The sequence below is a fragment of the Cyrtonyx montezumae genome, unplaced genomic scaffold (genome assembly GCF_038088225.1).
Source record: "Cyrtonyx montezumae isolate F1298 unplaced genomic scaffold, pur_monq_1.0 scaffold_31, whole genome shotgun sequence".
Taxonomy (NCBI): domain Eukaryota; kingdom Metazoa; phylum Chordata; class Aves; order Galliformes; family Odontophoridae; genus Cyrtonyx; species Cyrtonyx montezumae.
The window spans coordinates 1,130,657-1,144,926 of NW_027072036.1; the positions used below are offsets into that span (position 1 = coordinate 1,130,657).

A 14,270-nucleotide genomic window follows, 5' to 3' on the forward strand; every position below is an offset into this window, starting at 1 on the left:
TGCTGCCAGACAAACCTCTTTTTCTCCTATTTGAGAAGTAGTGCCTGTGCTCCCTCAGGCTGTTTGCAGGAGGACCCAGGGGCAGTGGGTGGGCAGTGATGCTGTGCTGCTCCTGATATTTTTTTCCTCCTGCCAGTGCCCAGCCAATTGGCGAGGCTGGAGCAGACACATGAAATATGATGAATTACTGCTGGGGGAGGTGGAGGGGGGCGGGGGGGAGACAGAGGGAGGACTGCCTGATCCCATGGTTTGCACGCTGGGGGCTGTGGGGAGGGCTGGCTGCAGGGATCTGCCCTGAGCTGGCTGCTCCCTGCCCAGAAGGATGCAATTGACACCCAGGTGCTGGGGGCACCGGGACACCCCCAGGGCACTGAGCTCGGGGTCACAGTGCTGCAGGAGGACCTGACCTCCCCGGCCATGCTGTCCCCAGGGAGCTGCGTCCTGCCCGGCACTCTGTTAGAGGAGGAGGGCTGGGCAATTTTGGAGGGGCTTTGGTTTGGTTCGTTAAACCGAAATCCCACCTCCTGGAGAATGCTTTATTGCTGTGCCAGGGCTGCTCGGTTCAAACTTTGCAGTCTGATCCTCGGTTTGATGGGAAGCACTTGACAGAGCCGCGCTCCTCGTGCTGTTAACCCTCGCACACCACCCGCCTGGGACCGAAACTGTTAATACCAAAAATTCAGTTGTAACCAATTCAACCCGGATCAGGAGCGGCCGTGCAGCTCCCTGAATCGCATCCAGCAGCTGTTCATTTTTATAATGACTGTGCATTTATCCAAGAGCCGAGTGGCAAGTTCTCTGTTTATTATTATTCCCCCCAATGGGGAGAGCGGGGGGGTGGGGGTGGGGGGGGGAGCAGGGGCGGGCAAATCCTATTTAAAAAAATATCTATAATAATATTAATGAAGAAGGGCTGCTCATGCAAACCACACCTCCCCCTTTGCTCCGGCTGTGCCACCGCTGCCGCTTTATTAATTTATTTGTGCTGCAAGCAATGGTCCTCCAGAAGTGATAATTGGTGCACTGTATCTTTAAAAGGTTAAAACCCTTTTCAAAAAGGCCCAGACTCATAGTGGGAAAAGACAAGAGAGGCTTTGGCTGGCTTTGGATCCAGAAAACAGCTGCTGATTAGAGGCTGCGTCTTCAGGCTGAATTTATTACATATTTTTCAGCAGCAGGGATTCTAGGAGGAAGCTTCCGTTTGGGTTTCTTGAGCACGGTTTATTTTTATTCAGAGGAATAACAGAGGAAGGATTTGTTCCGGCTGGAGCATGCTCACAACCTGCAAGATCTCCCATTATTAAACTGCCTACTTTGGGGCTTTAATGTACATGTGTTTTTTTATTTTTTATTCTTCCCTCATTTTTTATTATTAGCTTTATTATTATTTGGCAGCAGGCATCTCTCTGTATTTTTTAATAATTTATTCCGAAAGAAAGCTGATCTCGTAATGAGCTTTCTCCTTCCTCACTTGAAACAGGTGCTAATGAAAGAATGCAAATAGCACCGCCTGAGCCGAACATCTCATAAAGACGGGAGCAGCGCGGAGCCCGGATCGCTGCCGGCCCCCACCCCAGGTAGGCACCCGGTTATTTGTCGTTGCGTTCTGCAGATGGTCCATCCCCCCCTCCCACCCCCCGCTCCTCACTGCGGGCGCTCAGCGATTCCATTTTGCTTCCCCCAAAGGTGTCAGGTTGCTGCTGTGTGTGACCGCGTATAGATCCAACGCGGACATATACGCGCGTGTGCATCCCGGGGCCGCGCTCCGCACCGAGGGAACCTCGGCGGTGCCACGGCCGCCCCGTAACCCCGTCCTCACCGCGACTCCTCCGCTGCCTTCTCCCTCTTGGCGCACGAATTCATCGTCCGCTCACAGCAACTTCATTTTCTCGCGGCGTGCGTGGGCCGTTATCATTTCTCCCCCCCTCTGGAGCGATGCGGGGCGGCCCCGCTCCCTTCCCACCCCCCTCCCCCGTGTAGGAGCACGGGCAGCTGTTACCTGCCCGCTACAGCGCCCGTACGTAGATTTTTATTTCTCCTTCGTGCTGATATTTCAACGTAACCCCAAATACCCTCCTGCCCGCACAAAGCCTTCCGACGTTGCATTTTATTTGCGTGCCGGCATCCGGGCAGCGCTGGGATGTGATCCTCGGAGGTTTGTCCTTTGCTGGCAGCAGGAGGTTCCCCTCGGCTCGGCGGTGCAGCAGCCCCATGCAGCACTGGCTCTGCTCCTTGCTCACCCTCCAGCTTTTCCACCCTGCTTTCCCCCAGCTGCACGCTTGCGTTTGCAGCAGGGACTGCAGTGGCCTTTCTGATGGCCCAATCTTGCCCTCCCCAGGATCCATTTGGCCGCAGGAACCTCCGAGGGCAAAAATCAGCCCTTTGTCTGTGGGTTGGTGTTTCTGTCACCTCGGTGTTTTTATGGGCAGTGTGTTGCTCCTCTGCCTGCACGCAGTTTTTTTGGCTGCTAAGGAAAGACTGCAAAAAGTTTACCCCCAATTAATTGCACGAACTGAGAGTGGGCAGCACATGAAATAAAATACTTATTTCATACAAACAACCCCTTGGGGCTTCCTAGAAAGAGAACTTGTGAATATTTAACCTGACAGATATAACGTAATCAAGCCTCAATATGCAGCCCCCCTTCACGCCCCCCCCTTCTTCCAAAAGCAAATAATTTTTAATTAAGAGCTTGATGTGGGGTGCATGCAGACGAACATGATTAAAATATGATTAAAATATGCTTTTGACCCCGAGGTGGGAACATACTCCTCCAGGGCTGCTTTTTGGCTGTACTGCTCACGAGGGCAGGAAGAAGGGTCCCTGTCTCCAGGCTGTTGTCCCATGTCCCCCGATGAGCGTATCCCTGCCTGCCTCATCTTTGAGCACCCAGAAATGGCAAATCCAGTGAGAGGAAAGTGGGTATTTCCTCCAAATCTCATGCTCCCTCGTGCCAAGCCAGCCGTGCTCAGCTCTTGCTGGTTTCAGTGCTGTGCCAAACAACACGTGTGCCCAATGCTGTGCTGTCATAGCTTTTCTTCTTATTTTTTGGAGACTTGTTTTTAATCAAGTGCATGCAAGCCTTCCCAGCTGTGATGAAGCATAGAGGCTTCTTGGTCCCTGTTTCCTTTCCCTGCTTGCTCCATGGGTGTTCTGTGGGCTGGTGCCATGTGGGAGGTTGATGCTTGTCTGTGGTTCTAGGCTTGCTCAGGTCATTGGCACTGCTGGGAAATGGTTTGGATGAGAAAGCCAAGCAGATTGGGGACTGAGGAAGGGGAGGTGGCTTGCTTCCTAATAAACCATCCCCAAGCGTTGCCTCATCATGACAGTAGGCACCAGATCCTGCTCTTGGGCTGGAAAAACCCTTTTGTTGCTTTGCTCAGCCCCACCAACCCTCCCAGCATCTGGAACGGGACACACAAACCTTGCGTCCCGTTGCGAGAGCTGGTGGGATGTGTGCTGCTCTGCAGACCTGGCTGCAGCTGGCACCACGTGGAGCTGATCCCGTGGAGTACTGTGGTGGGAGCTGGTGGCTCAGTATTCATCTGACTTCTGTTCCTTCATCACCTCCTGAGAAAGGGAAGTGAAACACACACAGAGACTGTCAGTCCCTGAGGAGCCCCGCTCACCCGATGCTATCGTGCTTGCAAAGGAAGCTGTTAATTATTTTGCTGGAAACAGTTGTAAACTTCTGTAAATTCATACGATGCAGTTTCAGATGGGTTTTCCAACATCGTGGTTCGTTTTCTGGAAAATAATGCAGTTGGCCTTTTCAGTCACACTGTGCAATGAGGATATCTGCTGGGGGAGGTGATTGCTGTAGTTGGGTCGTGGATCCCTCCAGGTGCCCAGTTCCTTGGGTACAGCCTGGTTCTGGATTCCTGCCTGGCCATGGGCTGGTTGGGCAATTACCAGAAATCTCAGTGATCTCTATCCTTGACATGGAGCTGGTGAGGAAGGTAGCAGTGCCAGGAGAGCAGTAATCCAATATTGGCCTCTGCCTTGTGCTGGTAGGAGCACAAAACACACTAGTCTTTGTGGCTGAAAAAAATGTCTCCTTTCTCCATGGAAAGCTAGATACCTGCAGCTGGCCTGGCTAACCTGACACTGGTTAGGATGGATGCACCAAGGAGTAGTACATCCCAGTGTGTTGATTTAGAGGGTGGTTTGAAGGTGCATGTGGTTATCTGAAGAACAGATGAGCATTGGTTGCTGCTTATCCACATTTAACCATATTGCTGCAAAATAGATGGCAGAATTTGTAGCCTGGATCTCTTTAGTTAGTGTTCTAAAAAGCTTGGAAACTTTTATTTCAAGAATGGAGATGTACAGGCTATGCAAGTCGTGGATTTGCTCAACTCTGATCTCAGTGGTGATCTGAGTTGGGGGGGGGGGGGGGGGAGGGGAGAAAACAGCGTGGCTTTTTTTGTTCCCATCTAACCTTTCTGGTCTTACTTTCCCTTCTGTGTGGGAAATGGGGAGGAGGGAGGGGGAGCCCATTGGCCAAGATCTCAGTGTGAGTCCCTGGCAGACTGAAAATACAAGTAATGAGTTTTGACTCTAAGCTCCAACTGCAGACAGCAGTGCTTGCTTGATGGGTGGACACCAGTAGGAGAGGAAAACGCATGGGGTGGGGAGGGGGAGGGGGGGCACATCTCTTGCTGCACAAACAAGACATGTGGTTGGATGTGGTTTAGTCTGCAGATGATGCTGAGAGCAGCCCAGGCTCCCGGGGTTGTGGTGGGGTCTGGGCTGTCAGGAGGTGAATGTGGCAACCATTTGCCATCACCAGAAGCTCCACGTAGTGTGGCCAGCCTGGGGTCTCAGCAGGCAGCGTGTGAAAGCCCTCATGGCTGGAGGACATGGGACACTGCTGGCGTCCCCTGAGAGCAGAGGGAGACCCAGAAATAGACTCAGGGATGGTCCCAGCCTGGGGCTGGGCTGGATGCATTGTGACCCAGGATGCCCTAATGACTCTGACCCCAATGGCACTGGCTGCTGAGCATCACCCTGCAGCTGGGAGGGGAGGATCCCACAGCCCTGCTGCGCCAGGGCTCCCGCGTGGAGATCCCGTGGGACACTGGATGCAATGACCACCCCCTTGAGCACCCCAGATGTTTAACAGCTGGGACAAAAATGCAACAGAGGGACTGCTCCTTGCTCACTTCCCCTCCCATGTGCCGTCTCATCATTCTGGCAGTTCTTGATGTGGGATGCACGGACATCTCTGAAAGGAGCCCGGTCAATGAATTCTGGTTGAAGAGGTGACCGCAGGTGGCTGGACCATCTCCCATGGCTCTACAGGGAGAGCTCAGGGCTGCTGCTGACTCATGGCCCCTGCTTGGGGGCTGCCAGGAAAATGGAATGAGTAAACCCTGATGTAACGAGTAATCTGCTGAAAATAAGTCACCGCAGAATTTATCATTCTATTCAAGTGTGAGCGAGAAAGGCGAGTGCTGCTTGTAATGATGTCAGGATGATCTCAGAGTTCTTCAAAACACACCTCCTCTACAAACAAAACATTTAACCCCCCTTTTTTAGTTGTCTTTTGAGTTTTAAGTGTATTATACTTATCCCCAGTGGGTGTTGCTGCAGAATGATGACTTTTAAATCAAAAGGTCTAGAAGGTTTGAAGTAAGCAAAGGAAAAATTGATAGAGGTGTGTGGTCTTCCAAATAAACATCATGTGCAGGATGGACATTGAGAGGTGCCCAGCTGTGCAAGCAGCGTCCCCTCCTGCCTGAGTCCTGTTGCATCTCACCCACATCTGTCTTATGCCCTTTGTTTCCAAGGAGCTCCCAGTGTTCACAAGCCATTTTTCCCACAGATTTCAGTCCCCCAGAACACTTTGTTGGCCCTGAATCCATGTTGGCTGTTGCAGTCAAGATGGCAGTCCTGCACGTTACAGGTGTTCCCATGCTGACATCCTTTCGGTTGCTTAACTCGTATTCCCACCCTGAATTTTGATTTTGGTCCTAGCATCTCAGTGAATTTTATGGGAGAGTGAAAACTGTTGAGCTGAACAGGTAGTTTTGTTTTTAATGGCTCTACCAAAGCGGTCTGGTCAGGTTTCTGCAGAAAGCTATGTGCTGTATTTGCTAGAAGTGAATGCTGCGTGCAACCTGGCATGGCCTGCACATCCCCCTCAAGCATGGGCAAATTCTCATAGTTTGATTATAGCAAGAGTGAAGGTTGTGCCTTTCAGCTGGGACAGAGAATGTTCTTCTACTTCTCTGTTATGCTGTGGATTAAGCCTTGATGGGATTTGCTTTTCCTCTTGTCAAGCCGTGGTGTTGAAATGGTGTGGAAGCAGAAGTTGTGCTGTAAGTTGTGCTCCTTGGTTGTACATCACTTCAAGTTATTCTTTCTCCTCTTCATCCTTGTGCGTCGTAAAAGCCATGCACATGCTATACTGGGAAAATAGAAAGAGAAATGGTGTGGCTGGTATAAATGTCTGGTGTAAGAACTGGGGTTCATATTAGCAGTGCTGGTGTAAGGCAGTATGACTTTCAGCTGCACTTATTCCTCCACCTCCATTTTGCTCCATTAAGTGGGATAATGTCTGTTTTCATGTTCCAGCCCCATAAGGAAGGGCTTTGTGAGGTCCTGGTCTCGGTGGGGATACCGGGTGCTTTATGATAAGGGGAAGGGAACGAAGGAGATGACCTTCCATGAACAGTCCAAAAAGTTTGTTTTGCAGGGATAGGCTGTGTTTGTGAGGATAATGCAGGGAAGAACTCCATCCTTGCTTCACCTCTTAGTGGTACGGCTTGTATTTCCATGCCCCGCTGTGAACAGCTCTTTGTCAACCAGCAGAGATCGATGCTCCAGAATGCCAGTAATGTAAACAGCAGCAGACTTGGAAAGAGTTCTGCAAAACAAACTTGCATGGGAAATACCTGGAAGGTAGCGAAACTCCAAGAGCACCCACTCTACCAGGAGTTTGGCTCAGTAGTGAATGCAGGAGTGAGGTAAATTAGGATAGAGCTCAGCAAAGGTTCTGGTTTATGTGCCTCCAGCTGTGAGAACCTGTATTCCTCTCAAAACATCACGGTTCTGTGGGCTTGATTGGTTCTGGTGCTACCTTTTGATTCCCAGTGCTGTCTCCTGGTGTGATGCTGCTGCTTGTGAAGATCTTTGCAGAACATACGACGTAGATAGAAATATAACAAGGGAAGAAGCAGTTTTCTGTTGCTGTTTCTTGCAGAATTTATGTTTCTTCTTGGTCATGTGGATTTTGCTCAGTTCTGTCAATGCAGAGGCTTCTCAAGGTCTGAAGTGGTGTGGACCCAAATCGGAAATGCATACTAGGATAAATAACTTGATTATGAGGAACCTTCTTTCTTTCTTTCTGCCTGGCTGAGTAACCATCAAATGAACCAGGTACTCAACAGCAAACTGCAAAGGGGGTGTAAGGGGGCCCCACACTGATACCACATAAAGGTTGCAAAACTAAGCAATCAAAAAATGGAACAAATGTTTGGTTGAATAAGTAATTCTAACTTCCCTTTCTGTGTACGGTGTTTATCAGACAGAGTCCAATCTTGTGTTATTTACAGCTCTCAATAAATAGATATCTAAGATGAGCTCGATCATGTATGAGCTCAATCATGTAATTAAAGACTTCTGACACATGGCCAGATGCTCTGCCTTTATGTTTGTGTAAATGAGAGCAGAGGGTAGCTGTGCACCGCATTGCCTGTGCTCAAGTGGCTTCAGAATGGGCTCTTTGTGCATATAGATGGCCCAGAAGGATAGGACTGTCCCCTCTGCAAGAAAGGAAAGGGAGAAATCCTAATTACCTGACCAGGTCTGTTTGTGCAACTGGTTATGAAAGGTGTGATCTCAGGCAGCGAGGTTGTGCTGATTTTGCAGACAGGGTTTCAGGGATGAAATTCTATCTCCCCAGGGGATGGGCAGTGACACTGGGGGGGAATTTTGGAGCCCATCTGCAGAGACCCAGACCGGCAGAGCAGGGCCTGTTCTGAACCCTCTGTCTGGCTGTATGGGCTCCTGTACCCTGTGCAGTCCAGCAGGATTGCTTGAGGTGAGGACCTTCTTGGCTAACGGGGTCTTGTCATTGAGCACCCTAAGGGCACCTTGGCTCTCCCACTCCCAAATACATTTACAATGGCTGTAATCCTATGAAAAGTGACTGACTTATGTACAGAGGTGGAAATCGGAGTGTTGGAAGGAGGGAGGGGACCATGGAATGCATAGGGTTTATATATTGTCATGTTCTTACTTTTTCTCAACAGGAGAAATTGTTGCGATGAGTTTCATGTAACTTTCTATGGTACATTTTTCTTCTTTGAAGATGACAGATCTCCATGCTTTAACTAGGGTGTGCTGCTCCCAAAACCCAAGCTCATGCCTGCAGAAGTCATCCATGAAATTGGTATTTGTAGACTTAGCAGTGACTGACTTTGACTTGGAGTGTCGCAAACAAGATTTTATTTCTGTGTATGTATTTCTGTATTTGCACTATATCCATGAGGTGGTATGACTAGCTCCAGCAAATAACCCCACTTATTTTTGGGGAATGTTTTTTAGAAGTCTAAACCTTTCTAAAACCTTAAAGCTACATAAGCAGCTTAAACCAGCCTAAAGCCTTAGATCATTTTAAACAGCTTGTGCCAATAGAAGGACTTAGATTATCTTAAATGCCTTAAACAGATCTAAAGCTTAAGTGAAAGAATTTGACCAATCTTGGATTTGCTTGGTTGTTTGATTGGATTTCATGGGCATGTTGGTCATCACCGGGTGACTGCCCAGCCACTGTTGGGGAAAAAACCCTGATTTTCTCTATCTTGTGATTTTGGGTATTGAAGGAGCTGACAAATGAATGCAGAAGTAAGTCTTTAAATCTTTAACCTTAACTCTGCCCTCAAGTGAAAATCATCTACAACTTCTGTACGATATCACAGGTTGGTTTGGCTAAATATATATCTAATTTGAGAGAGAAAATAAATTCTATTACACCAATTAAGGGTTTTCAAAGAATTGTGATAGCCTGAATTGTCCTTTGCAGTTCAGATTCTTATCACTTGCTTATAGAGCTTTGAAAATCTGATCATAAGACATGGCGGCTTAATTGAAGGCCTTTAAAAATGTACATAAATGAAGAAATGAGTCCAGACTGTGACTTCAGTTAATTTGGACATTCTCTAATTATTGCTTGCTTTGTGGTACAGCATCATCACAGTGTGGATATAGGAGCTAATACTTCCTTCACTTTGCAAGGGGAAATCATAAGTAATTCAGGCTCGGAGCTGGGGGGCTCTTCTTTTTGTGTTTTATCTTATTTTTGTAATTTAAATGAGATGGATTTTTCCTTGCATGTCAACCAGCCTTGAAGGGCTGAGTTATTTGATTTCTCTTTGAGCACAGTGGCACCGAAGCCTTTTTTTACTCCCATTGACAGGTGGAGTAGCATCCTCAGGAGTTATTTTGTTAGAAGATGCATCAGTAATAGTACCAGGTATGTAGGAAGACAACATTAGAGCAGAAATTTTCTTCTAAAACACCTTAACCAAGAGAAGGAGCTGATGCACTTCTTGATGTGGAGTTGGGTCCTGATGAACTCTGCCATGTGCAGTGTCTGCTTTTTGAACCTGGTGTGCAAACAAAGCAGTTTTTGTATAGGTCTGACATGGGACAACGTTTTAGAACTTTCCTGTATTATAACTGCTTTAACTTGGAAGAGACTTTAGAAAGCTAAGAACAAGTTTCAGTTTCAATTTTAGATAGGGCTGTTTTCTCAGGCTGATGTGCTTGTCTGCTAACAAGTTGTTCACAGTGAGGCTGCTAAAAATTTCCACTCTCCTGCATTTTGTTCACTTGTCTTATTAATGCATTTATTCATAGAAATAGCCAGTGCTTGTTGGAAGGTAAACTGCTTTTTCTTTCGACTTGCCACACAGAATTCTTTTGCAGATGGTATCATTTGTACTTCATACTTCAGGCAAGAACACGACTGCTAGCTCATCACCTGAGAATATCTGGTGGAAAAATTCTGGAATGTTATAGGACATTTATTTTTTAAGTAAATTATCAAAAAAAAGGTAATAAAAAAAATCCAACACAATCTCTACTGTAAAATGCATCCAGAAATTCCAGGGCTGTGCTCAGTGCTGCAGTCTTGCTCTGTCTGGCTCAGGCAGCTTGCCCTGGTCCCGCTCTCTGCTACGTGATAAATAAAGTTCCTTTCCTTCCTTAGAATATCTGACCCAAGGAGTTCAGGATGAAGTTTGTTAGAAATGTAAACAGGCTGCAGCTGGGTAAACTGCTGCTGAATCCGGGCAGGCAGCAGAGCAGCCTTTTCAATCTGGTTCTGTTTTTCCCCACCTATAACTTGGTGATGGGGACTGGGTTTGCTTCTGTCACCATGCTGTAGTGCTGTGCACCTTTGTACTCGTTGTGTCCACGTCTGCTTGGGTGAAGCAGGGTGAGCTGGAGCTCTTGGGTTTCCTCTTGTCTGTCAGGAGCAAGTGCTGGGCTTAGAGCTGGTGGAAGAGCCGCAAAGCACCCGCTTCCCTCTCCATGGCAGCTTGGTGCAATTACTTTTTTAACCTAGCTTAGCCCTTTTTGCTTTTCTTTTGGTTCCTTTAACTCTTTCTTTGCTGCAAGCTCCTGAGTGCTCTCAGGTCTGCTTGCCTTTGCCTGGAGGCTCAAAGCAAAACCAAGGCAGCCAGTGCAGCAATTCCCTATTGCAGCCTCTTGCTCTAAGCTGCCTGTCCCATACTCTGTGTTCACAGCAGTACGACAGGATGATTCCTAGTGCTGTTTACAAGTAGAAAAACAAGAGAAAGGTCTCTTCTTCTCCCTTGGACATTTTCAATCTTCTCTCCCATGTATGGGTCAGATACTGATATGCTCCAGTTGCAGAGAGCCCCACTGAGTACGGAACAGTCCTGGGGTTTTGCATGGATATAAGCAGCTGGAGATGGGAATTAACATCAAGCAGTGCTAAATACAAGAGTTAAATAGGTTTCATACAAACTGTGATGAAGCTTCTGTGACCACTTCATTGAAACATCTATGGCTGGTGTGTGTGGTGTGTGTCACTCCAAAGCATCTGGCAGCCCCTGGAGTGGGCCTAAAAGCCCACTTTGCTTTTAGGCCAGATGAGACTCTAAAAATGAATGCAGATGGACTGGTGTTAGTACAAGCATTTTTCACTTCAGCACTGGTCCTTATAGGATGTAGAAAATAGCTTGAGGTATGGAGAGTCATAGATGAGAGCCCTGCTGCAGGCTGGAAGGTCCCCAGGACTCATTTTGCTCCCAGATGCAAACTCCAGCAGCACAGACTAGTTGGTAATAATCCACCCAGCAACGGCATCTTCCTTGGAAAGGGCCCTGATTTCGGAAAGCACCACTGTCCGGAACAGTGTTTAAGCATGTCCTTGCCTGTAAGCATGAATTTAATTGCCATCCTGGAGAATGTTGTGCTTATTCATCTTCCTCAGTGCTTCTTCTGACTCAGGGCTGATGTTGGCATCCTGAAGGGTGCACGACAGAGGGAAGAGCTGCCAGGGCAGCCACACCATGTGTGTGGCTGGGTGCTGCCGAGGAAATGTGTGGTGGGGAAGGGAGCTTGAAGTTTGCTGGTAAAGAAAACAGCTCTCATTTAATTGACTGAATCAGGTGAGTTGCTAAAACACACGGTGTTTGTGGCGGCAAAGGCTTTGTAAGGACAAAGTTTGGGTTGAGGATAAATGAACCTTTGCAGCACTCAGCAGCTTGCTGGAACTCCTCATCTTTGCCCCCTTGGGACACAGTCAGCAGCTTGAGGCTTCTTCCAGACTTCCTGGAAAGCCCAGAGGTTCCCCACATCTGTGTGCCCAGGTGCAGGGAGCAGTGTGCATGAGTAAGGGCATGTGTTTGGGACACTGTGGGAGATGCAGAGTGTGGGGCTTGCATCTGCCTGGCTGCTGACCACAGAAATCTGTGCACAGCAGTGATGTGTAGCAGGAGATTTCCACCATCAGTTTGAACTCCCTTTTCTCCATATTGATACTTGGCTCCTTGCGTGGTCAGTGCCACAAGGCTTCTCCTGCAGTGGAGAGGTCAGGCAAGTTCCTCACAGTGTGAGCTGGTGCCAGTTCTTAAGCACAGCAGCTGCCCTACTATCTAGTTGTGGAGTTGTTTCCTCACGATGTCTCCAAGCCTCAGTAGGAGTCACTGCACCCCACTTATTCTCTGGGATCACAGAATGGTTTGAGTTGGAAGGTGCCTTTAAAGGACATCTGATTCAACTCCTAGCAGTGAGCAGGGACATCCACAGCTCCATCAGGTGCTCAGAGCCCTATACAGCCTGACCCTGGGTGTCTGCAGGGATGGGCACCACCACCTCACTGGGTGTTGAGCTGTGAAGAGCAGGCTGAGCTAAGACTATCTCACCTTTGCTGGAGATCTTGTTACTGGGCCAGAGATGAAGATGAGTGAGTGGGCATGAATTAATAGAAAGTTTGGGCATGTCAGGAATTTAGGTGGAGTTGTTTTTTTTTGTTTGCTTTTTTTTAATGCAAGGATATTGGTCCAAGCCAAATTGCAGTGGGAACTTTTAATATAAATTATTTCTTAAAAGCACTTGGATGTAAGGACAAACTTGAAGATTATAGTTGATTACATCAAAAAGCAAAATCATTCAGTTTGAATTTGACATCAAGGCCAAGAGCATTGCATGCACATATAACCTGGAATGGAGTAGGCTTGGGGAGTGAATGAGCATCTGAAGTCTTGCTGTCAGATGCTCTCCTTTCCCCATGCAATGGTCTTGACGATTTCCAGCTGGCCTGGACTTATCATAGCACTTCTCAGAAAGCTCCAGGTCTTTAAAACCACTCAAGATAAGACCATTGGTGCTCTCAAAGTGGAGAGATGAGACCCCCAGGTAGAATCATTAAGATTGGAAACTACCTTTAAGATCACCACGTCCAATTGCAACCCATCCCACCACGTCCACTGACCACATTTCTCAGTGCCACGTCCCCATGATTCTGGAACACCTCCAGAGACAGTGACCCCACCATTCCCTGGTCAGTGCATCACCACTCTTTAAGAGAAGAAATTCTTCCTGATACCCAACCTGAAATGAGGGTTCTTGATATCCAACCCGATGTAGGGACAGCAGCTGGAGGCTGTGTACATAGGCTGTGTTTTTACACCCCAGATTTGCAGTCAGGCGTTTTAACCTAGAGATGCCCTTAACCTGTCCATGGAAGCAGGGCATGTGTTGTCCTCAAAGATCTGCTGTGATCCCTCTCACCTTCTTTGCTGTCAGTCTGTAATGAAAATTTAATGCTGCTGCTCTGCAGGAGAACTATAGTGTAGGAGTGCCTCCCTGTATGTGAAACAAAACAGTGTTGTGACTTTTGGTACAGTGGAAAGGGCTTGCTGCTGTCTTTGTAGGTACATCCCTAAGGAAAACGTGCAATCTTTTTATTATTGACCACGTAACTCAGGGCGGAGTGACATTATTTGTCAGTAATACAACACCAGAGGAGCTGCACTGCTCTCTCTAATTTTCCAATAAGCAAATTGAGCCACATGCAGTGCTTCACTAAGCCCTTTCCTCTGCAGCTTCCCACACATGCAGTGTCTGTGTTCCTTCCATCGCGTGAGTAATTAAGTGAAGTTTCATGACCGAAGCACTCTCCTCCCATGGGTGACTGTGAAATTGCTTCACTTGCAGGGAGAATGCATTCCCCTGGGCAACAAGTGGAGTGGGCTCAGTGGGTTCAGTGCTAGTGAGTACTGGCTGCACAGAATGGAGATGTCATATAGTGCCAGGTCTTTGTCCACCTTAGAGCATGTCTGAGAAGAGTCAGAATGAAAGCACAGTATCTGTTTCTGAACTTTCAGTTTTAGATGGAAGTTATAGTGCTCTGGAGTATGCATAGACATCAGTACTGTTGTAGGATCTACCAAACAGTAGTGCCTGGAGGTCTGAACAGATCAATGACATCACAACCCATCTAGGCTTGGGATCATGGGTAACTTCTTGGTCATGGGCAACTCCTTGGTTGTGTACTATTCCTTGGTCATAGCCAACTCCTTGATCAAGGGCAACTCTTTGCTCACAGAAGATAAAGCTTAAACCAGGAGGTGCAATGATTAGAAAGGAGAAGCAGACAGAAAGCCATAAGGGTCACACTGTAATAGAAATACAGTGGGCACTGCGTTTTATCAGTGAGAATTGTGAGATATTCAAGTGATAAATGAGAGACGAGAATCATAGAATCATAGAATGACTCAGGTTGGAAA

General features: G+C 47.7%; 1 protein-coding gene across 2 annotated transcripts in view; it reads left to right on the plus strand.

Annotated features, from left to right (window-relative positions):
* Window positions 1-1,383: 1,383 nt before the first annotated feature.
* The window catches only part of HIVEP3 (HIVEP zinc finger 3), a 213,788-nt gene continuing 200,901 nt past the window's right edge, over window positions 1,384-14,270 (plus strand). For both annotated transcript variants that reach the window (XM_065744398.1, XM_065744399.1), the window contains exon 1: window positions 1,384-1,577. The gene's annotated coding sequence lies outside the window, so the exon portion shown is untranslated. The remainder of the gene's footprint in view (window positions 1,578-14,270) is intronic.